This window comes from Leptodactylus fuscus, chromosome 5, assembly GCF_031893055.1.
Source record: "Leptodactylus fuscus isolate aLepFus1 chromosome 5, aLepFus1.hap2, whole genome shotgun sequence".
NCBI classification, from domain to species: Eukaryota; Metazoa; Chordata; class Amphibia; order Anura; family Leptodactylidae; genus Leptodactylus; species Leptodactylus fuscus.
This window is the reverse complement of record NC_134269.1, coordinates 63,543,655-63,566,539: the sequence shown is the minus strand read 5'-3', so window position 1 is coordinate 63,566,539 and position 22,885 is coordinate 63,543,655. Positions and strand designations below refer to the sequence as shown.

At 38.3% G+C, this 22,885-nt stretch overlaps 1 protein-coding gene across 1 annotated transcript in view; it reads right to left on the bottom strand.

Moving 5' to 3' along the window:
* Positions 1-20,626, bottom strand: part of ACAN (aggrecan) — a 74,966-nt gene extending 54,340 nt beyond the window's left edge. Inside the window, exon 1 of the mRNA XM_075273256.1 lies at positions 20,342-20,626. The gene's annotated coding sequence lies outside the window, so the exon portion shown is untranslated. The remainder of the gene's footprint in view (positions 1-20,341) is intronic.
* Between the last annotated feature and the right edge of the window lie 2,259 nt (positions 20,627-22,885).

Below are 22,885 nucleotides of genomic sequence, written 5' to 3'. Positions count from 1 at the left end.
AAAATTTTGGGGAAAAAAAGTGCGTCTTATAGTCCGAAAAATACGGTACTTTCCAATGGCGAGAAAATCCCTTTAAATTCATTTGGCAATAGTGAGCTTCAGTTCACGTACCTACCAATATTAGCAAATTCTTATCTAAATTCACATATTCTAATAATTCAGCATCATTGTCAAGTTACATAAATTGTTGGCTCATTGACTATTATTTTAATAAATAACCATGTTAAAAGTACAGATATTTTCTGAAGTTACGTTTTTTACTGTCCGTCCCACAGAAATCAAAGACTGGTCATCTATTAGTTTTTCCCTTCTACTGCAGTCTTTTGCCTCAACATTTCCAGACTACTGTGATATGTAAGGTTACAATTTGCCATAGGACTGTGGTGTTAGACTAGGAGAATAATACAGGCATATCCCATAAACATATAATAATCACAATTCATGATTTCACATTTTACCAGATCACTAGGAAACGTAAACTATCGGACCTTTGAGGTCACTTTTCAGAATATGGTAAATTGTGTGTGACCATAGGGAGAAGCAGCATGGAGCATATTATAGACAAGTACTGACCAGCATTGATATGAATATATAACATTCTATGAGTATCATAGGCAATGATAAGGTAACATTTTGGGAGAGGAGGAAATGAACCTGATAAGTGGAGAAAGAACCTTTTCACTGTGATGATATGTGTATCAGAATTTATTATGTGTTCCTGCATCGTTGAATTGTATAAAATTTATTAAAATTACAATAAACACAGATTTTTTAAGACATTTCTAACAAGATGGATGAATAGCAATAGCACTAGTATAGGCATGTAGTTCTATTTTAGATCTGTGTGGATCCATGTTAGTGGCAACACCCAGTCTCTGAATAGGGCTGCTGAGCTGAACTTAGACCAACACAGAGTTCTATAGTGGGATGGGATTTTTAGAGACGTCCATATTACATATGTCTTAAATGGTCCTGATACAAAGAGTGTCCTCACAACTGTACCACTAAATATATTTGTGTAAGGGTGGCTAGTAAGCTGGAAGGCAGCTAGATCTGCCACACGTGAACATGCATGCTATGTTCAGCTGAATATACACATTTATTTTAATAGAAAGAAGGCAATAGGATGCTGCCAAATGATTGTGTCAATGGCATAACAAAGCCCTGGACATGTTAGAATCCAATATGTACCACCCTTCTTTATCCCAAGACCTTCTATGGTGGAATAGTCCTTTCTATAGCTAAGGTTGGGTTCACATGGGGATTTTTGGACCAAATTTTGATGTAGAATCTGCCTCAGAATCTGGTTTAAAAAAAACAAAACGCTCCCATTGATTGCAATGGGAGCTGTTGACTTCTTTTTTCCACTAGCGGTTTTGTGCCGTTTGCGGAAAAAAGAAGCGACCTGCTCTTTCTTGCAGCGGATTCCATGTCAGAATCTGCCGCAGTGTTTGTGGTGCGACACCTTCCTTCTGACTAGGCTCTATCATTTGGGCCTAATACAGAGTGGACTCTTATCCAGTCGTGGCTTGCTGTTTTTTGAGCGGATTCTGAGGCGACCTCCGTGTCAAAATCCGGTCCAAAAATCCCTATGTGATCCCCATGTGGCTGTCTTATCTAATGTGTACGGAATGCTTAAATCTAACAAGATTCTCAAAAAAAAAAAAAAAAAAAAAAAAAAAAAAAAAAAAAAAATATATATATATATATATATATATATATATATATATATATATATATATATATATGTAGTTTACCATATAACAATTGAATGAAATGTAGAACACACTTCTTATAATATAAGGGCTAGGATAGAGAGGGCATTACATCATACACTAAATTATGGCACAAGGATAAATGCTGATTTTTAGATTAATTTATAACACAGTATAACTCATGTACTGAGAACCAACGTTTATTTACATTCATTGATCTTGTCAGATATTGGACTTCATATGGTATTAATCTCATAAAGATGACAGACACTTAATGTTTAATAAATTTTAAAAAATAATATTAGTTAATGGACTAAAGATTGCGGTCTCTGTTTTAAAGGGATTCTACCATTAAAATCGAATATTTTCTCGCTAACACGTAGGAATAACTTTAAGAAAGGCTATTCTTCTCCTACCTTTAGATATCTTCTCTGTGCCGCCATTCGGTATAAATCCCGGTTTTTGTTGGTATGCACTCATTTGCATACAGATGAAAACCAGGATTTATACCGAACGGCGGTGCAGAGAAGATATCTAAAGGTAGGAGAAGAATAGCCTTTCTTAAGGCTATTCCTATGTGTCAACGAGAAAAAAATGTGTTTTAATTGTAGAATCCCTTTAAGACATCACAGCATAGAGACTTAGAGGGTCATACTTGAGTATATGAAATATTTTGCAGCATACTATTATTAAAGAAGGGAGAATAAGAACATCTTAAGTAATAAAATACTCAGTGACTCCATTCTGGTTACTGCTATATATCTGTATCTTAAGGAGCTGAATGTACATGTGACGGCCACCATGTGATTTACAGTTCAGACCTAAGGACCTGCTGCATAGTATATTTGGCAGTTTTCTTCTCACCGGCAGCATTGGACAAAGGACATTCTGAGAAGAAAGACAAAACACTATGGGACGCAATAACAAGTATGTTACACAAGTATCTTAACACTACGGTATTGAAAAAAATATTCAGATAGAAAATTGTTTATGAGGATAATGTAATATTTAATCATCAGACATCCCAATAAGGTTTAGCTATGGCTTATGAAAGCCGCTAGTTTAGTGTGACTTTACTAATGTACGGTACACATTGTAAAATGAACTGAACAAACAACATCAAATTCCATCAAAGATAATGGCTCTTTATGGGCACTTGCAGCTAATTTCGTAATATCTCATATTTTTGGATGAAAATAGGAAAGTGTTCTTCTCGCCATGCCATGCGCTAGGCAGGTACACTGTGAGAGTCACTTCAAAAATATTATACACAGTCAGAGGCAAACAAAATCTGCTTTATATTCTTATCTGTAGTAAATGTATTTCTTTAGGCCTATAAAGCAATGATTACATTCATCTCATCGTAACATACTGTATATAATATAATCTACATCATCTGCAAGTCATATCATATCTGATGCATAGAGATAAAAGGAGCTATCAAAGAAGTTTCACCTCATTGCTGAATCAGTGTCCGTTTTTGTACAGAACATCTGGCTTGGTGGGGGAGTTGGCAGCTTCCAAACACCTAGATAGGCTTTGTAGGGCCGCAAGGAAATGTCATTTTGTAGAACTATGCAGATATTGTTTTATCAAGAAAGTCTATAAACTGCCATAACAATAAGCATAAATATCTACCAGCCTTAATCTTCATTGTTATTGTTTTTAAAGACATCCTAACATTATAGGCGCCAACTACGCCTATATAATTAAGACACTTGGGGCTGTGCACCAGAATTGCCCCCTACACCGGTGAGACTGGCTTAGGGTAAGTTCAGATGTGGGTTTTTGGACTGGAACCTGAAGCGGAGGCAGCCTCAGGTTCTGGTCCAAAAGACGGGTAGCTGCGACTGAAAGCCAGTGCACTGCAATGGCATCCAGCCGTGCACTCCGCTCCGGATTAGGCCCAATGAATGGGCCTAGTCCGGAGGAGGGTGTGTCTTCAGGCCGAATCGTGAGGCGAAACGGCCTGAAGAATGAGCACCGCACTTCTTTTTCAGGGAGCTGAATCAAGCAGGCTCCCGGAAAAAACTCCCGAGCGGCTCCCATTGATTTCAATTGGAGCCGTTTTTTGGGGCAGGATTTTGAGGCGAATATGGCCTCAAAATCCAGCCCCAAAATCTCTGTGTGAACTTATCCTTAGATTTCAGATATAACTCACACCAGGTTTTTATGGTCTATCCTAAGGATATATCAAAAAACGTAATTGCTGAAGAATACAATGCAATGTCTTAGGGTATATGTGAAAGGGGGCAGTCAACTGTCAGCTGTCTAAGGCTAGGTTCACACCTGCACCTGGTCTCTGTTCTATCTTTGAATCCACTTGAAAAATGCTGAAAGGAGGATTTTTCTCTCCTCATTTTTAATGCGGAAACCAGAAGGAAACCTGGCGGACCCCAAAATAACCTATGGAGTCTGCAGGTTTCCACAGGTAACCAATTTTTAAGTGGATTGAGCGGACCCGAATAACGGCAACCCGACTGCTGGTATGAACCTAGTGTAAGGTATATGTCCAGTAAAAAGAAGTCATGTATAGTTTAATGTCCCCGTTTATTTCATTGGGCGTGTTACCATTACCATAACAGAAGATGAAGAGAAATTTGAGGCATCCACCTCAAATTCTTCTTCGTTTTCTGGCACTCTGGTCAGGACTTCAGCTTTCCTTCCGATGAATGGTTGTAATCAGGTGATGGCCTTGTGTTGTGGACTCTGCAGTTGAATTCTCAGCCAGATCGAGCATGATGCTTAATTTTTTAGTGCTCTGCATTGATCTCTGCCTTCCATAGAAAACAATGGAAGGCAGGATTCTGCTATGTGAACAAACGTATAGAATTTGAATTAGTGTTAAAATAGAATTAGAGTTGCCTACTATATAGAAACTTTTCACTACAATATCCCTCTTATTTAATCGCTGGCTCATACATAGTTCTCAGTTCTCGTAGCGCATGTTGTATCTGTTTGGTATGTTCTTCAGTCTAACATTTTTTTATCTTACTTTCTCTTTCTTGGATCTCTCTTAACAGTATCTTCTTCCAAGATTATACCATATGTCTTGTTCTATTCAACTGACCGGTCTTCAATGTCATAAAATAAATGAACCCAGTAGGAGAATATCACTATTCTTTGGACTTTTCAATCCTATTTTTTGCATTTAATGATTTTAGTTACTGCTCCAAGTAGGTAAAAAATGTTGAATATTATAGAATGTAAAACTGTGGAAAAATGTATTCATAAATTAGAGGGGCTTAAAGGGGTTGTCCCCTCTCAAGGATATTATCTATACTGGTAGCTTATGTAAACTGCAGCCTTTTTCTAAATATATTGCTTTATAAATTCTGTTTTGTTTGCCTGCTATGTGAATTTATTCCTCCCATTGTTTACACTGCGTTGCTGTAACCACAGATTAGGGAAATAGGACAAGTGACGTCACTTACTCAGTGACGGCAGGGCAATCCGTTCAGATAATTGCACTTTGCCGATAAAGCCAAGTCTGTTATCTGTCTATGTAAACACACAGAAAACACTGAGTCCGTTTTGTACAAGAATTTGCAGATTATCTGACCTGCAGAAGAGTTGTTTGTCCTGTTCAGCCTGAGGGAGGAGAAATACACTAAGTGATAAGCAGACACTGCATACAGCCTGGCTGAAACACTGAGATGGGAGAACCCCTTTAATATTCCAAACAGTCTTTTGATGGCAACATGTCCAATTAAATACTGTAAACTAGGACATTAAGAAACACATACCTTCATTAAACGATATACCTTGGACAGCTGTCAGTTGAATGCCCCATTACACAAGCAGCTATTCTTTCTGACCCTTTCCTTTGCATATTTGACTCAGGGCAAACTCAGGACACCCCAGACATATTAGATGAACTACCATTCCTGGCGATAGGTTGAGCCGATCAACTCTTATCAGCTCTTTGATATGACTGATGCCTCTGATCATATCCAACGTTTTTTGGAATCACACTCTGTGAGGCTAACTGGTAGTGTCTCAAGCTGATGTGAGACACAAGATGAGAATTAGTCAGTGACTGCGTGACTAGATAAAGCTGTTCTCATCCACCCGCGACTAGTTAAGGTAAATTTGTCAATATAAAGTTTAAAAGTTTATAACTTGGCTTTTCAGCTACAGAAAGCTTAGTGGCGGGCACCACAAGGAAGGTTATTACCGGAACTGGTGAACTGGTTTACAATGGAAAATCCACCTGACACATTCCCTTCAGTGAAACATGAGTATTTTTTTGATTGGAGGAGGAAGACACTCTTGGTGACATCACTAACCATCTGCCTTCTTACCCCATTCTGAAGCAGGGTAGATGAATATTTTAACCAACCAATGTTTAACCCTGAGTTAATGGACAGGTAATGTAGTCAGGGGACTGGAGGTCACATTCAGCCAGACTTGTTATATGATCTAGGAATGAAGTACATAGAATCCATATAAACTATCTCACCCAATATCATCATGCATGGACTTCTGGCTTTTATTACATAAAGTTTGTATTATGATTCCAAAAACACTCAACATCTAGCACAAACTATGTCCAGAAGGGGTGCAACACAGTGGCTCAGTGGTTAGCACTGCAGCACTGGAGTCCTGGGTTGAAATCCCACCAGGAACAACATCTGCAAGGAGTGTGTATGTTCTCCTCATGTTTGCGTGGATTTCCTCCTATACTCCGAAAACATACTGATAGGAGAAGAAAAAAAAATACATTGTGAGCCCTATATGTGGCTCACAATCTACATAAAAAACTATGTTCAGAAGGTGAGGCTTTGGTGTGATTTCACTGTCATTTTAGAACAATAACATGAAAACGTTTTTACTGTCATTTAAAAAACAAACAAACGTATAAACATAGCTTATGAGGTCAAGAAAACATGGGGACATCTGAGGCTCCAGATTTAGAGTACATTGACGGGCCCTAAAGCAAAGATTTATTTGACACTTTGGATCTCAACCAAAATAGAGAATTAATAATTTCCTTGAAATATGGTTTTCCTAAACATTCATGAAAGCATTAATGTACACATATATCCGAAATCTGCATTGGAGACCATGTTTCAGATTATGTTTAAAGACCTTACAAAATAATACAGCGTGCTGCACTTTTTATCCTATAAAACAATGAACACTAAGGTGTCAGATTCAGCACCGCGGGAATTTCTATCCTTTCTTTTCTATAAAGGGACAAAACAATGGGAATAATTAGCATAGATGGGATTAAAGTGACCCTGATGTTGTTTTTAAAGATGGGGGTGTGAAGGGTTAATCTGAAACCGTTCTTTTTGCTGAAGCTGCTCCGTTCTCCCCTTTCCACAGACATTCTCTCTATTCATTCAGTCATTGGTCTTTCCATTGCAATACTGGCATTCCAACACTTCCCTTCCTGCATTAATTTGAGACTAAGCGTAAATACAGATCCTTCACTATAAATGAAGCCATTTTAGTTCAGACATGCTGCCAGAGTAAAACATACAGAACGCTCAGTCTTCGAGATTGGAATATTTGGGAGTCTAATCATACTTGTCTTTTTCATCCTATGTATTTACTCTGAAATAGGAAGGAATTCATTTTTTTTTCTATTTAATGAACCTAGTTCTGGAAATGTACTTACAACTTATACACAGCCAAGGAAGCCAATGTCTGATCTGTACCAATATCAATAAAAATGCTTAAAATATTTGAAGTCTATTAGTTCACTACAATTCGGAGTGTCTAAATGGATACATGGTGCCATGAATATTGATCCAGGTCATACAATGGTCATGGCTAATGGTCATTCTGATTCTTGAGTATGTTGTAATGTGTGCTACTATTTTATAGATGACATACAGAAAAGATACTTTGACCTCCTGGCTACGCACATATATTTCTTGCTATCTAAAATCAAGCAGTATCAATTTATAGGAATGAATAGCAGGCTCGGACTGGCCCATAGGAAAACAGGTGAATCTCTAGTAGGCCCCAGAGTGGTCCCCCACCTACTGTACAAGTGGTACTTGGCACAGTAAATATACTACGTACAGATACATAGATGCATTGGGTGCCTGATATAACATCTAGGCACACAGGAAAGCCAGTCAGTATCCTCCCTCCCCAAGCCCCATCTTCTTGATGTCATTGTGGGGACTCCATAACCAATCATCTTGCCGGATCTTGTCTGCCATGTGTAACCATGTATCATTGAGTCACAGAACTAAGAGGGTCCTGGTCTTAGGCAAGAGCCAGGCTACTTTGATAAAGTCCGACCATCAAGGACGGTCTGGATTTCACTGTCAGCAAGGTCGTGGTGAGGAAGAGCTGGGGGGCTAAACCTGGGAGGGTTCAATTTGGAAATACGGTGAGGGGCCCAGAGGTGGGACCCATCTATCAGACATTTATGATCTGTACTCTGGATATGACATTACTGTCTTAATAGGTAACCCCCTTATAACTAACCCCTAATACTATAAAATTGTGTGTTTACAAGGGGAGGGGAGGTTGTACTTGGTCTACTGTGGCCCCCAGAAGGAATCTTACTGGTGGGTTCAAGAGACTGGTAAAATAAGTTGATAGCAGTGTGTTTTTCCTTTAAGAAGCCAGTACTGTAATTCTGTCCTTTCTGATTATTTTTGTGACAACAGACAGCATATGAGATTAACCATCTCCTGCCTTTCAGTCAACTTACAATTGAAAGACACATAGGAGAATTTAATACTGTTCCCATGTTCATACTCATATGCAATGCCTATTGGAAAGCTTTAAGAGGACACAACACAACCTTTGTTCTTCACTCCAAAGCATTAACAAATAAGAATAGGAGCAACTTTTTTTTATTAAAAGGGTCATGTTGTTTTCTGTCTGCAGCTCCTATACTGAACATGTGTTTCAATGGCTAGAGATAACATCCTATGTATATTATGATCTTGTAGTCATGTACTTTTTCCCAGGGTATGACTTGAGTGGGTACAGAGGGTGCAGTTGTACCTGGGTCCAGGAACCTTGGGGGCCCATAAGAGTTCTCTTCCCTATATATGGACACCAATACATTAAATGACACATAAAAGTTGGGGTGTCTGGTACAGATTTTGCATTGGGCCCAGAAATTTCATGTTACAACTCTGCCCTTTGCCATATCATTTGTTAACTTTTGGACATCACGAAGGAAGTGAGAAATGACTTTAGGATCAGACTACACAAGGATTATTTGTTGTCAGCAAACATAGGGACACATTGATCTGCATAGAAGCTGCAGACATACTATAAACAGTGTAACTGTAGTAGAGCAAAAATAAAACCAGTGAAGGTGTAGACTAGTCTTAAAATCCACACTAGTAAGTCATGCACTGAGTAATCTTAAAACACCTTAAAATAGCTGTTTGACTTGCTTGCAATGTACTGTGACACAACTTTTTTAGAGCTGTGATTCTGCTGTAAGAACATACTCAAGGCGCAAACATGTCATATGTGAGTTGCAGTTGTATGTGACCTCCATTGAAGTCTTGGAAGAAGGTGCATGTGATTTGTGACCTGCAACCAAAATCCAACTTTCGGGCTAATTTTTGCTGGGTGACATAAGTCATGTAAATCTCAAAAGCCTTCAAACCTGGTCCATGATCAGCAGACACATCCCAGTACTCAATATTGCTAATGACTAATAATGAATAATTTTAGAAAAGTAGGTGCAACAATAACAATAGTAAACTGAATGTTTTTTTGGATACATCTTATCCTCCAGTCTTTGCAAGTCCAAGTCATCCAACTTCACTATATGATTGAAACATCTATGACTAGCTGAATGGTTATAGTTAAAGGGGTCAAAGGGGACAAATTATTGTGGGAACCTTTATTTACTCAGCAGACATCTGCTGTGGGCTACCTTGGATTGTATTTTGTACATTCTAATGAAATGCTGTATATGCTATATCATATACAATACATCTCTAGTGACTTACCTAGAAGAAGAAGCTGTATATAATTAAAAAATGGGCTATTTGCAGTCTTGGTGGGGGACCATATTATTTCACTTTTAAGTATTTACATTAATGGTAGGTAGTTATGGTTCATAGTTAAAAAAAATGATGGAGTGGTAACATTTAATCTTTGATGTTCATAGATACCTATGGGAAGGTGAACCTTATTGCCCCCTACAAGCCGACAGTTGGGGTACAAAACACCTCTTGGTTTACCATAATTGGAGTGGCACATAAAAGCTAGAGTTATATCATCGTAGATTATCACATAATAGACATTCATTATCTGTACAACATCAAAGAGAGGAAAGAAGAGAGAAGATACAGTAAGAAGGAAAGATGGATGGAAATGAATTGAACACTGATACAACTCACTAGACATCTTAGACACTGTTCTTTTCCTTATGTAACCTCATGGTTGGCATATATATGTGTGTATATATATATATATATATATGTGTGTGTGTGTGTTCCTGAAAATTTCTGCCATCTTTAATTAGCTTGATTACAAGTCATTTTATTACATCTTAGGCTAGATTCACATCTGCGTTTGGCTCTCCACACAAAATCAGTTTTTTGAAACTGTCTCAAAATCCTCAAAAGCTGATTTCAGTGGGTTGTATACCGTCTGGTATCCGCTCTTTTGAATGGAGAGAAAAGTCGGAGTTGCGGTACTTTTTCTCAGTTGAAAAAATAAGGATTCCAGATGAACAGCAACCAATCCGTTTTTTTTAACATCTATGGAAAGCATATTGTAAAGGTATAGCGATCAGTTTGTGTTCATTTCGCAATCTGTTTTATTCCTCTATGCTCAGAATGAAGCAGGGGAAAGAAAAAAAAATGGATGGGTCAAAATATTACACAAGCGGACACAAACAGTCTGTTTTTTTTATGAACAGACACCCATTGACTAAGGGGGGGGGGGGTTCTAACCTGCGCTTGTTGTCCAGTTTGGGCAATCCGTCCAGTTTCCATCTTCTGCCGTGCAAAACTGGACAAGAAACGGCAGCAAGAAACCCATTCACTTGAATGGGTTTACAAAGGCGACCACCTGTTTTTTTTTAAGCTGGACACAAAGTCTGGCACGGTTGATTTGGTTTCGGGCATGAAGAAAATGGAAATTAGCCGAATTGCACAAACTGAACAATGAGCGCAGGTGTGAAAGGGGCATAACAGTCTAAAGGCTGAGTCCCCACATTGCGGAAACGCAGCTTTTTTTGTTGCATTTTTTTTGAGCCAAAGCCAATAATGTCTAGAAAAGGAACGGGAAATACATAGAGAGCTCTCATACTTCTCCCTTCTGCTTATTTCACTCCTGACTTTTGCTCAAGAAACTGCATCAAAATCTGCAACTAAAAAAGCTGCGTTTCCACAACGAGGGGCCTTAGCCTAAAAGATGGATTTGGGTGTCTGCTGTGTAACTGTTTGGAATCCTTTTTGTACCAAACCGTTTTCCTCTTAAAACAGATTGAAAGCAAATGGACACCAGACGCAGATGTGAACCCAGACTTAGACGCTGTCCTTATTCTAGCCACTCTATAAAGATATCTATAACAGCTAATGCTCTGGTCACATCTCGATGTTCAGCACACACATTGACCATAAAAAGGAGTCTTTTTGTCATATCCCGGACAAGTATATATTTTTAGCGTAAATTAAACTGGTCCAGTTAGGTATCCTTTATTACTGCATGGGAAGGTGTAGTTTGCTATACTTCCCAATACGGACGGACAAGGTAAACAACATACACAACAAGGTATACAGTTTTAAAAATGTGAGCCAATGGTCGACATGTGGAACCCTAGTCTTATTCTGTGGCATATATTAGTGCCTTTTGTTGTACGTGTGCATTGGCAAATTCTCCCAACATGCACCAGAAAAGCAAGATGTGAATAGCACCGTTATTCCAGATGCAATTTGCGACATAATTCCACAGCATTCTGCATGCTAAGTCTCCCAGTGAACTTTGATTTGTGGCATTTTACATGAATTTTTGACAGCTGCGGCATTAAAAAAAATAAAAAATCATGCCATATAATTTTTTGCCATTTTTTTCTGAAAGACTCCCAATTGCAAAAAAATTACTGTTATATCATAAAGGCAACTAGTATTTATGTGTGCAAGTCTGAGGAAAGACCTGTCAGCTTTCTTGACATTTATGTTTTAGTAACTTCTTGTAACAATAAAGTAACATTTCCGGAGCATCTTTTCTTAGAACAGTGTGTTATACCATTCACTTTCTGGCGTTGCCATTCTCTTTACCGGGGAGGCCATGTCTTACACATCATCTACCTGAATATTGATGGCTCAGATCTAAGAGTTATTCTTTAATACCCCTTCTAGTTATAGAAGAAATCTTATTGGATCCCTTTACACACAATTTTTGGTATATTTAAAAAAAATGCCCCAAATATGTCATAAGCGGCTAAATATGTCCCCGTAGTTGTCCAGAAAACCCTTTCATGTCATTTTTAGAAAAAAGTACTGTAATCAAAAACTCAAAAACCGCAAATAATAAAAATGACCTATATGTGGCTGTTATAATTAAATTCAATTAATTAAATAATTAATTAATTAATTAATTAATGCATGCATGCATTTTTTTTCCTTTGGTTTGTTGATTCATACAATGCAACTTCTTTTTTTTTTATAATGCATAAAGGGAATTTATCATGAAAAATGCCACTCAAACTCCAGGCAACGTATTATAGTGCAGAAGTATCTATATATAGTTTTATGAGAAAAAGATTTAGTATAATCTGTCATTTATCCATTGAAATTTTCGATCTTTGTACATGGAGAAGTCAAGTAAGCAGACGTATCAGGGATTGACTGCTATCTCTGTTTGCACAGTCATAGAGGAGGGTTACTGATAGGACCGCCTCCTTGACAATATAGAGCAGAGATTTAAGTGGATACATGGGGGCCATGGTGGGGGGAACTTCATACTGACTACCAGAAAACTGCCCACAATGTTTTTACTTACTATAAATTGTGAAAAAGGCCAACACAAAATCATGAAAAAGAAGAGTAAGGCTAAGACCCTACATAGCGATTCACAGCCAAAAAGCCCGGTGGAAAAGACCATGGCAGAAACGCATCACAGTTTCTTTCCCTCAGCGCTTTTCATAGAAAGGCTGCAGAGTTTTCCTCTGTGGACTTTCTGTCCCTATTTCGCTTTTATACAGAAATGTCAGCATTCCCATAGATAGCATTGTCATGTGATTTGCAAATACACAACGGTTTTTGATGTCACAGCATTTCAACTGTGGTTAGTTTTCAGAATTGTGTTTTCGTAACATGGGCCTGGTCTAAATACTGCTTTGCACCTTCACTACACTTTTATTGGCTCGAGTCCAGAGAGAAGAGATTGTATGGTGTATGTTAAGCATAATAAAGCTGAAATACAATTGTTCTTAAAGGGAGTCTACCACTGCCCCAGCTACTTTAAAGGGGCTCTATCAGCAAAATCATGCTGATAGAGCCCCACATATGCGTGCATAGCCTTTAAAAAGGCTATTCAGGCACTGTAAAAGTTAAATTAAACTACCCCCCCGTTTTGAAATAATAACTTAAATAAGAATGTTCTCTACTTACGGAACGTGCACCCTGGGCGGGCATTCAGGGTGCGCCGTCTTCTTCTTCCCCGCCTCTTCTTCCTCTGACGTCTTGGGGTCCCGTCCTCCTCCGGCGCTTGCTCGCGGACACTGATATAAAAAAAATAGCCCGGGCGCATGCGCAGTAGCACGCGGCTTCTACTACAGCTACTGCGCATGCGCCCGGGCTATTTTTTTTTATCAGTGTGCGCGAGCAAGCGCCGGAGGAGGACGGGACCTGAAGATGTCAGAGGAAGAAGAGGCGGGGAAGAAGATGAAGACACACCCTGAATGCCCGCCCAGGGTGCACGTTCCGTAAGTAGAGAACATTCTTTTTTAAGTTATTATTTTAAAACGGGGGGGTAGTTTAATTTAACATTTACGGTGCCTGAATAGCCTTTTTAAAGGCTATGCACGCATATGTGGGGCTCTATCAGCATGATTTTGCTGATAGAGCCCCTTTAAACTGCCCCCATAGTGCTGTAGATGCTGTTAGCAGAATAAAAATGATACCTTTCTTATGTTTCAGAGCCCCAGGGATGCAGAGAAAAAGCACTTTTATTCTTTATTCAATTGAGGATCTTGGAGCACAGGGGGAGTTTCCTTCTATTACTGAGCACTGCTGCATCATCACTAAACACGCCCATCCTGCATTCAGCTCCTCCCCTTGGCAGTAGAAGGATCAACTCATGGGAGGTCAAGACCCAAAGAGAGGTCAGTCATTTTAGTTTAGGTCCCATCTGAAAGAGGTCGTCTTGTTGACTTATACATTTTGATCAAAATGTAGACCAAGAACCTGATTTTCATATGTATTATATATTGTAGATATTAGAAGTATTGCTCTTAGTGCTAGCAGAGTGCTGTTGAAACTATTTGGATTCACATCTCTATTGCAGCCATGACAACATGCACCTGCACTACTTGTTCACATTGTTTGACAGTGCTGAGCATTTCTGTGTTTGTTGCATTGTACAGATAGAAATGGTGGTTGGTCATGGGTAGATATGCTAAAAGTGATTTATCAGCCTTAGTTTTAGTCATGGTCATACCTTTTGTAAATCACTTCAACTTGTGATTTTTCGTAAATAGCCAGAGAGGTGCTAAATAGAGTCCTCGGAGCCTACAGAGTGTCAAACAAGAATTTTGACCAATCCCTAAAACAGGTCAGTAATACATGATATGTTCAGTAGCTGTGCTTGTGTGAACATTGCTTCTGTTTCACAGGCCAGTAATGTCATATTCATTTGTCACATGGCCTATTAGTAGCCCAGTTCCATTCAAGTGAACGAGAAAGAGCTGTAATACCAAGTACAGCCCCTAGGCAATGTGCTGCGATGTTCTTAGTATTTAGTAAAGAGACCGCAATATTGCAACGTCTTCAAGCCAAATGCTGCAGTATCTTCAAGCATTTGGTGCTGTTAAGGGTGCCAGATGGATAAGATATTGGTGACCTATCCTAAAGATGTTAAGTATCTAACTCCTGGAAAACCCCTTTAAGACTTAGGCCGGGGCTCCAAATTGCAAAAACATTGCATTTTTCAGTACCTGGAAAGTGGATGGGATTTTGGCAAATGCCATCCACACATTGAAGAAAAAGCTCTACAGTGGAAATTTTAGAAATGTTTGCATTTAGGACCAACTGACCCATGTTCAACTGCTGTTCACATGGAACCCTTCTCCACTTCGGCCTTCAAAGTACTTGTTTGAATATTTGCTACTATGTTTGCTATGGGAACACTGGAGTTTTCCATATAGGTATATGGGTATGTTCACACAGAGTTTTTTGGAGCGGATTTTGACGCGGAATCCGCCTCAAAAAATGGCTCCCGATTGGCTTCAATGGGAGCCACTCGCTTATTTTTTCCGCTAACTTGTTAATAAACAAAACACTTCAGGGACACAGCGGGACATACAGTGAGCTGTGCGGGACGGAGGGACAGGAGCTTAAAATTGGGGAAGTCCCGCTAAATGTGGGATGGTTGGGAGCTATGATTAAACACACCTAAAAATAAGAGTGTGATCACAAAAACCCATGTCCAATGCACCCAAAAATGCCATATGAAGACAGTAGTGAAAATTTGACAAGTGCCGTACTCCAGAATTCTGGCATAAAAGTTGCAAAGTAGAATTTTGAGAGTTTCTTTTTTAGTTTTTATTTGCACAAACGTTTGACAATATTTTTGCCCCAATCACTTCAGTTATGACAAAATTGGTGGGAAAATAGGTGTGGTTATCTTAAAGGTCTACTCACCATATTTATCAAATACAACTTAAAAAGTTGTAAAAATTGTTAGGCTGAAGCCCCACTTTGTGGAAATGCAGCCTTATACGCTTTTTATTCTCTATAAGGCTGGGGCCCCACTTTGTGAAAACGCTGTGTTTTACAGTACCTTCAAGGTGGACGGGATTCTGGCTAAGCTAATCCACAAATTTCAAGAAAAAATCAGCAGCCTAAAAGCTGCGTTTTCAGAGGCACCCGCATTTTCAAAAATGGTAGCATGTCAATTAGACTAGAGGAAACCATGGTGTATAATAAGGGCAGCAGGAAGTCCATAGAGAAACTCAGCGAAAACACAATGAAAAAAGATGCGGAAAAAACCACGATGACAACTGCTGTTGAATTACTGCGTTTCGCTATGTGGGGCCTTAGCCGTAGAATCGTAAATCAAGTAAGGAGTGGTGGAGGAAGACGAGTACCATTGAAGGACAGACGTGTTGGGCCTTATTCACACCTCTGCATTTTATTTACAAATTTTATCAACAATTTTCATGACCGGTATACGTATCCATTAATTTCAATGTATTATTTCAGACATTCATTTCTTTGGGTCCGTGAGAAGAAGAAGGAAGCATGTTGATTATCACAGACATATCAAGTCTATGGACCTGGGAATGGCTTCTGTGTGTCATCCATATTTCATAGACATGTCCATAGACATTAAAAAGTACATGAGATATTAAAAAAATTGATCTGTTTTTCATGGATGTGAAAAATAGATCAACAATGGACATCACACGACCCATAAATAAGCAGGGAAGTGATCATCACAGACAAAATGTAGATGTGTGAATATGGTCTTAGACTTATAGATGCAACAACTTTATCAAATGATACCAATGTAGACCCCAGAAAAACTCCCTACTATATGTCCGACGGACACTTACAAAAATAATTGGAACAATTTACTGATCAAACACCATGCAAATAATCTCCATAAACAGATAATCTGGAATTCAAGTCTTTTTGCCCAATTTGCCTTTAAGATACTGACTTTGCATATCCAATGTGATGCAGGAGCCAAACTACACATTAGGATCAGTTAGTCAATGTGTTTTAGTGTCCTAGTAGGCATTAATAGGAGATGAGTGATGTGTAAGTCTGTCTATAGCTCCTATTAGGAAACATACAGCAAAAAAATCTGTATCATTTAAGTTGACGCATATGTGACATGGATCCAGCATCAAATAAATGCATTCATAGGATGGAAAAAAACGTCCTGGGTTAGTACTGTAAGCCCATTGAAGGCAACTGTGAAGGAGTCATACACTGGACTCATACACAGACAGGCTGTTCTGTCTCTCACAAGCAGTCAGTGATTACTCAAAAGTAAACTTGTAAGGTTTCCGTTGCTCCAATGAACCCATTCCCTCCCCCTTCTAACGGTCACATTTCTGCCTGTGATTTTCTCTGTCCTTGTCTCTCTCTCGCCCTTTCTCACATTTAAACAAGCTTTACTTTTCTTGGCTTCTATGGGCCCTCAGTAGCTGAGTGCTGGCACACTATGTGGTCCTAGAGGCTCGATGAACACGGCTTTTGTTACTGGTGAGAAGTTGGACATTGGAGACACAGAGACTGGTTTGTTTAGTAGGGAGGAGGATGGGGGAGGAGAACTGGGGAGTGGGCCTGGCGTCATCTTGTGGTAACAAAAAAAAAATGTAACATAGGGAGACGTAATAGAAAGAAAAAGAGGGAAGTGCTACATTGAAATGAATAATGCTTACGATTGGTATGTCAGGTATAGACAATGATATCATATACTGAGATACATATACTGTAATAGCTGAACATATACATATGCCTGCAGGTAGAAAATGGTTATATAGGCACAAAAAAGTCATAGCTAATTCTTATCAACCAGTCCTATCATCATCCATCTGTATCCTTGTGTCTACGGTATATAGCTTCTTATACATTTGTCATACAATCAGCTAGGTTGAACACCTGTATGATAGGTCTAATGTATATAAATATATATATATATATATATATATATATATATGTATATATATATATATATATATATATATATATATATATTATTTATATATATATTTATTATCCGTATATGTATATTGTTGCTGCTTAGCCATATACAAACTTTTGTCGGGGAAGGAACAGTGTAAATCTGGCTTACATAGATATAATTGGTGTCCGGCCAGTTGTCTTACACCTGAGTTGGATATAACCGATGACAGATCCATCGCTATATCTGGCACTCCAATGCCTCAAATGTGGCAAATGCTGAACATCGCAAGACCTGTCAACAAACCTGATCAGAAAACACTGTAGTTTTTATAATGCACTGTAATAAATTTGACACATGAGTTTACTTGCTGCCTCTATTTGCTTTCTTCCATTATTGTACTGGAGATTTAGCGAAAATGAATGTGTTATTTCCAAGTACAGAACAAGAGCATTTACCATCCCTGGCAAGTTTGAGGAGACTCACTGGATTTGCAGTGCATGTCTTTACAATGACCTGTAGGGGGAGTGCATGAGCACACAAGCATAACAGGACTGCAATGTCAAACTGGAAGGAAGTGATAGATAAAGTCTAACTCGATATGGACACACATATGTATCTCTCTCTACCCATCTATTCCATATTAAACACTTTCTCTCTACTCTATTAATTTTTATTTTCAGCCGTCATGGTCATGAAAGGAGCAATGAGAACTGTATAAATATACAATGAAAGTGTTTTTCCCTTGCTCAGAGTACCATATGCTCCTTATACACTTCTTACCTGTGTTCCTTCACTAACCTGATGACAAATGTTTATTCTTCAGACAAGTTACACAGTAACTGCAATTTCTCAATATTTATTTTCTTTTTTTCCACCTCTGTTTCCATATCATCCTAAAATAACCCAACTCCCTGTTTTTCCATATGAAATGCCCACTTTGAATAGTCAGTGCTGAACTTATTCAGCCTCAGCTGGAATGCTGGTAATACAGGAAACCTTAATATAGCGGTTTAAGGGAAGAAGTGGAAAGTTTGACAGACAGACCAGTCATAAGTATGTTACCAGCTTTCCTGTGCGTACCCTCTCCTCCCTTCACCTTGAATAGAGATTTATGTTCAAGCCGGCCAATAGTCAAGTCTTTGCCTTTCTGCTATAAACCCCTATTTTCTGTCATTAGGAATGATGTTGTGTGAGTTGATGGATTCCTTTCCCTATCTCTCTTTCATATATGTGGATCCATTTTAGCAATATTTTCTAATATTCATAGTCTGTATTAAATTTGTACAACAACAGTCATCAAATCCAATATATATATATATATATATATATATACATATATATATATATATATATATATATATATATATACAGTATACATACATATATATATATATATATATATATATATATATATATATATAATGTTTCACCTTTCATTTTACATAGGACCGTGAATAATCTTATTTTAGAGACGAAGCCTCAATCTGCTCTTCTTCTTCTGCATCTATTATTTCTGGCTTCATTGTTTCTTCTAGATAAAGTTTTGGAAAACTTAGGGGGTACCTAGATGTATCACATACAGCATTTGGAAATCCATTGCTTTATCCATCAATAATACTGGCTACAGATATCAATACTAAAATTACCTTATTTATACTAATACTTAGTTTTTTGGTTACTTTGATCCCTCAACATTTCCAATGAGCCCCAATGCATGTGGGTATAATGGATTTAAGAAGTTAAATAGTACTAGCGAACCATGAAAGGCTGTCATTTATGAAAGAGCCAGCAGAGGGATATGGTCCAAGAACTCCACTTGTGGATTTTGGGTGAGAGTACACTCAGCACATCTTACTATACAGTAAGTGAAGTGACAGCCTAGAGCTTGTACATATCATACAATGGTCTGACAGTAAATCCAGGTATGATCTATAGATGTAGCAGAGCTGAATATGTCATTTAATACATTGCCACTATATCCTTTGGTCATTCTGAGTTAACACAATGCATTAGGTTTACCTGCAGTCCTATGTAAAACCATATACCTTATGTCATGGTAAAGTTCAGTGTCTCTTTATGGGAGATAAATTTGCTATTGACCTGATGATTGTTGCAAATTTTCTGACACTGTTGGAAAGATGGTCAGTCACAAGGTCCTTTATGACTTTTTTCATTTGGAGAGATGTTGAAGTCACTGACATAATGCAGTTTTTAGTGACTTGTGTGTAGCCCTGCAATGCCATGCCGCCCTTCCCTAACACCTGGTATCCAAATTGTGCCAACTAATAGTCTAAACCCATAGTACGCCTGTAATTTCATTCATTTAGATAGATAGATAGATAGATAGATAGATAGATAGATAGATATTAGATAGATAGATAGATAGATAGGAGATAGATAGATAGATAGATAGATAGATAGATAGATAGATAGATAGATAGGAGATAGATAGGAGATAGATAGATAGATAATAGATAGATAGATAGATAGATAGATAGATAGATAGATGATAGATCGATAGAAAGAAGATAGATAGATAGATAGATAGATAGATAGATAGATAGATAGATGAATTACACCAAATTATACTTGTGACTAGTGGGTAAGCTTGTTTCACCATGTAGTCCTTGCCCAATACTTGGTATCGCCAAAAAAACCCTAACCTTCTATTCCGCCTTTTCATTTCATTCATTCATTTATTCACTTTCCTGCCGTCACCATTTCTAGCACTAACTACATATATAAATATACATCCACATAAGTATGACTTACACATAAATGACATCCCATGGAGCTGAATGTATAAAAGATGGGGTTACCTTTAAAAGTTCAGTGCAGTACTTGAATATCTATGTCCCATACACCTGGCAGAAAACTTAGTTTTGTTGGGTTTCTTCTTGGAGTCTTTTTCTTTGAGGAGAATAGTTGTCTTCTTAGGATATTTTCTTCAGCAGCCTCCAGATGTTTGCCAGCCTTCCACCTTTCCAATGCGAAATCCCCCTTTATGGTATATGTCAGGTCCTTTGCAGGCAGTTGAGGCAGCAGCAGGAGAAGCAGCAGGGCTGTAGTGTATTGTAAGTGAGTGTGAAGGAAAGAATTTTTTTTCACAATCAGACCAAGTTTAGCAGGCACTGACTTCCAGACTCCTCCTGTCAACTTTTTTTTCTCCCCAAGATAACTCCTGGAAATGCCTGCTGGTTACTAAGCCTGCTGGACCCTCCTGCAAAGGTAGGCATAAGTCCAGGGGTAGCAGACTGGAGGCAGGGGGTGTCAGAAAGAAGTAGGAGTGTTTTAGACCTGCTGGACAAGCTCCTGCCCCTTGGGGTGTCCCATCTTTGGGAAGGTTATCTATATAAAAGTCCACACAACTTGCACTAGACTTGAGGATGCTCAAGAAATCATGTACTTCTTATGCAGAAAATGTAGCAAAGATGAATTTGTTCAATGAGCCAAGGACGTTACTCGGTCGCTAAGTTAATACATTACATTTACCTTCAGTTGTATGCAAATACAATACAAGTCACAAACTTAGCTCTGGTACATCTGACAAACTCAACTCTGCTACATCTATGTAATCAAATTCTTCCTACTATAGACTTATTAGATTTGAAGTAATCTACACATTGTACTACAAGTCCCAGCACGACGTGCTTGATACACTCAGTACTCCTATAGTTAGCTTTGGATTCTGAATGATCGCTTTGATATATTTTTTGAATTGAAGTTTTATCTCTTTCCATTTACTGTAGGATGCAGTCTATTTTCCCTGTTATCAGCCATTTCAGGATAGGTAAAGACTGACTGTAGTATTTCTTGTGATAACTACTTTATCTCTTGTATGTCTGCATCAGAACAAGTTCACAATATCTGTAAATAATATTAGTAACATTTTTTATGGGTTTTGTACTTAATGGTTAGTGGCCCTTTAAGGGGGTTTATATAGTAGGGTTATAAGCAGATCGTCCATACATTTCTCAACTTCATTTCCAAAAACATCCCTTTAAGAGTGATAATATTTGGTTATATTATTATATGGGCAGTTCGGTCTGTTGCTATATAGTTTCTACACAGTCATTGTACAGTATACAGCTTTAAGAACATATATACATTGAATTAGTTTCTATGGTAAATTGCAGAGATATTCTATGTTGAAGCATGATGTCACTCAAAGCCTGCTGTATACAGTATGAGAGTATAATGATGCACAGGTAAAGGAAATTGTAATGAGACACTACACAAGATAGAATGAATGACTATTACTTATATAGAGCCAACATATTGTCCAGTGCTTTACAGATATTGTCACCACTCCCTGTCTTACGTAAGGCTTGCAATCTAAATTCCCTATCAGCCTGTGTTTGGAGTGTGGGAAGAAACCCGCACAAACATTTGGAGAACATACAGACCCAATGCAGATGTTGTCCTTGGTTGGATCTGCACCCAGGACTCAAGCACTGTAAAACATCAGTGCTAACCACTGGCTAATCATAAATCATATCAAATAATATTAATATTAATAGTTCAAGGCACTTTGTAATGAGTGAAAGTTGTGACTATACTGCATACAATGTAACCATCTACCAGCAATGGTACAAAAGAATAAGGAGCCTGCCCATAACAGCTTACAATCTAATAGGGATGTACAGAATGACATCAGAGTCATTGCTAGACTTGGGCAAGGCTGCAGTTTGCTGCCCTATTCCTGTACCTAAATACCCTGTCTCAGGCGGAGCGGCTGGTTAGTTTCCTTCCTGGCACTCGACCAGACAACTCATGTTTGGCATAGAAAAGAGAAGATGAGCTAGGATTTAGGAATAGATGTGCCTCTCTGTTGGAGTAGACTTTTGTGGTATATGTAAAGTAGTGGCATACAAAGTGGTAAATGTCCAAAACAAACCATCTTAACCAAAATTTATATCTGTGAAGAAACAAGTGTAAATAGAATTTAGAGTTGGTCAAGGAGCCAAATGGAGCTCTTTAGGGGTGGCCAAAGGTTCTTTAAACATGGAATCATCTGAATCAGGCCACATTCACATGGATGTATTTTATGGAAAATTGTACAAGTTGCATCAACAAATGAATGTTTTTTTTATACATGTGTTTAATCCATATTTCCATAAAGAAGATGGACCTGGAGACTGTCGTAGACAGAAAGTCCGCAAGAGGAAACTTTCTGCTTCCATTATACCTATAGGGAAACTGCTGTCATTTCTGTAAGTATAGTTGACATGCGGTAATTTCCAAAACCGCAATGGTTTTGGATATCGCTGCATGTTTACTGCATTTATTTTTCTGCAATGTGTGGATGAGATTCGTTAAAATCCTATCTACATTGCAGGGGCTGTAAAATGCAGTGTTTTCTT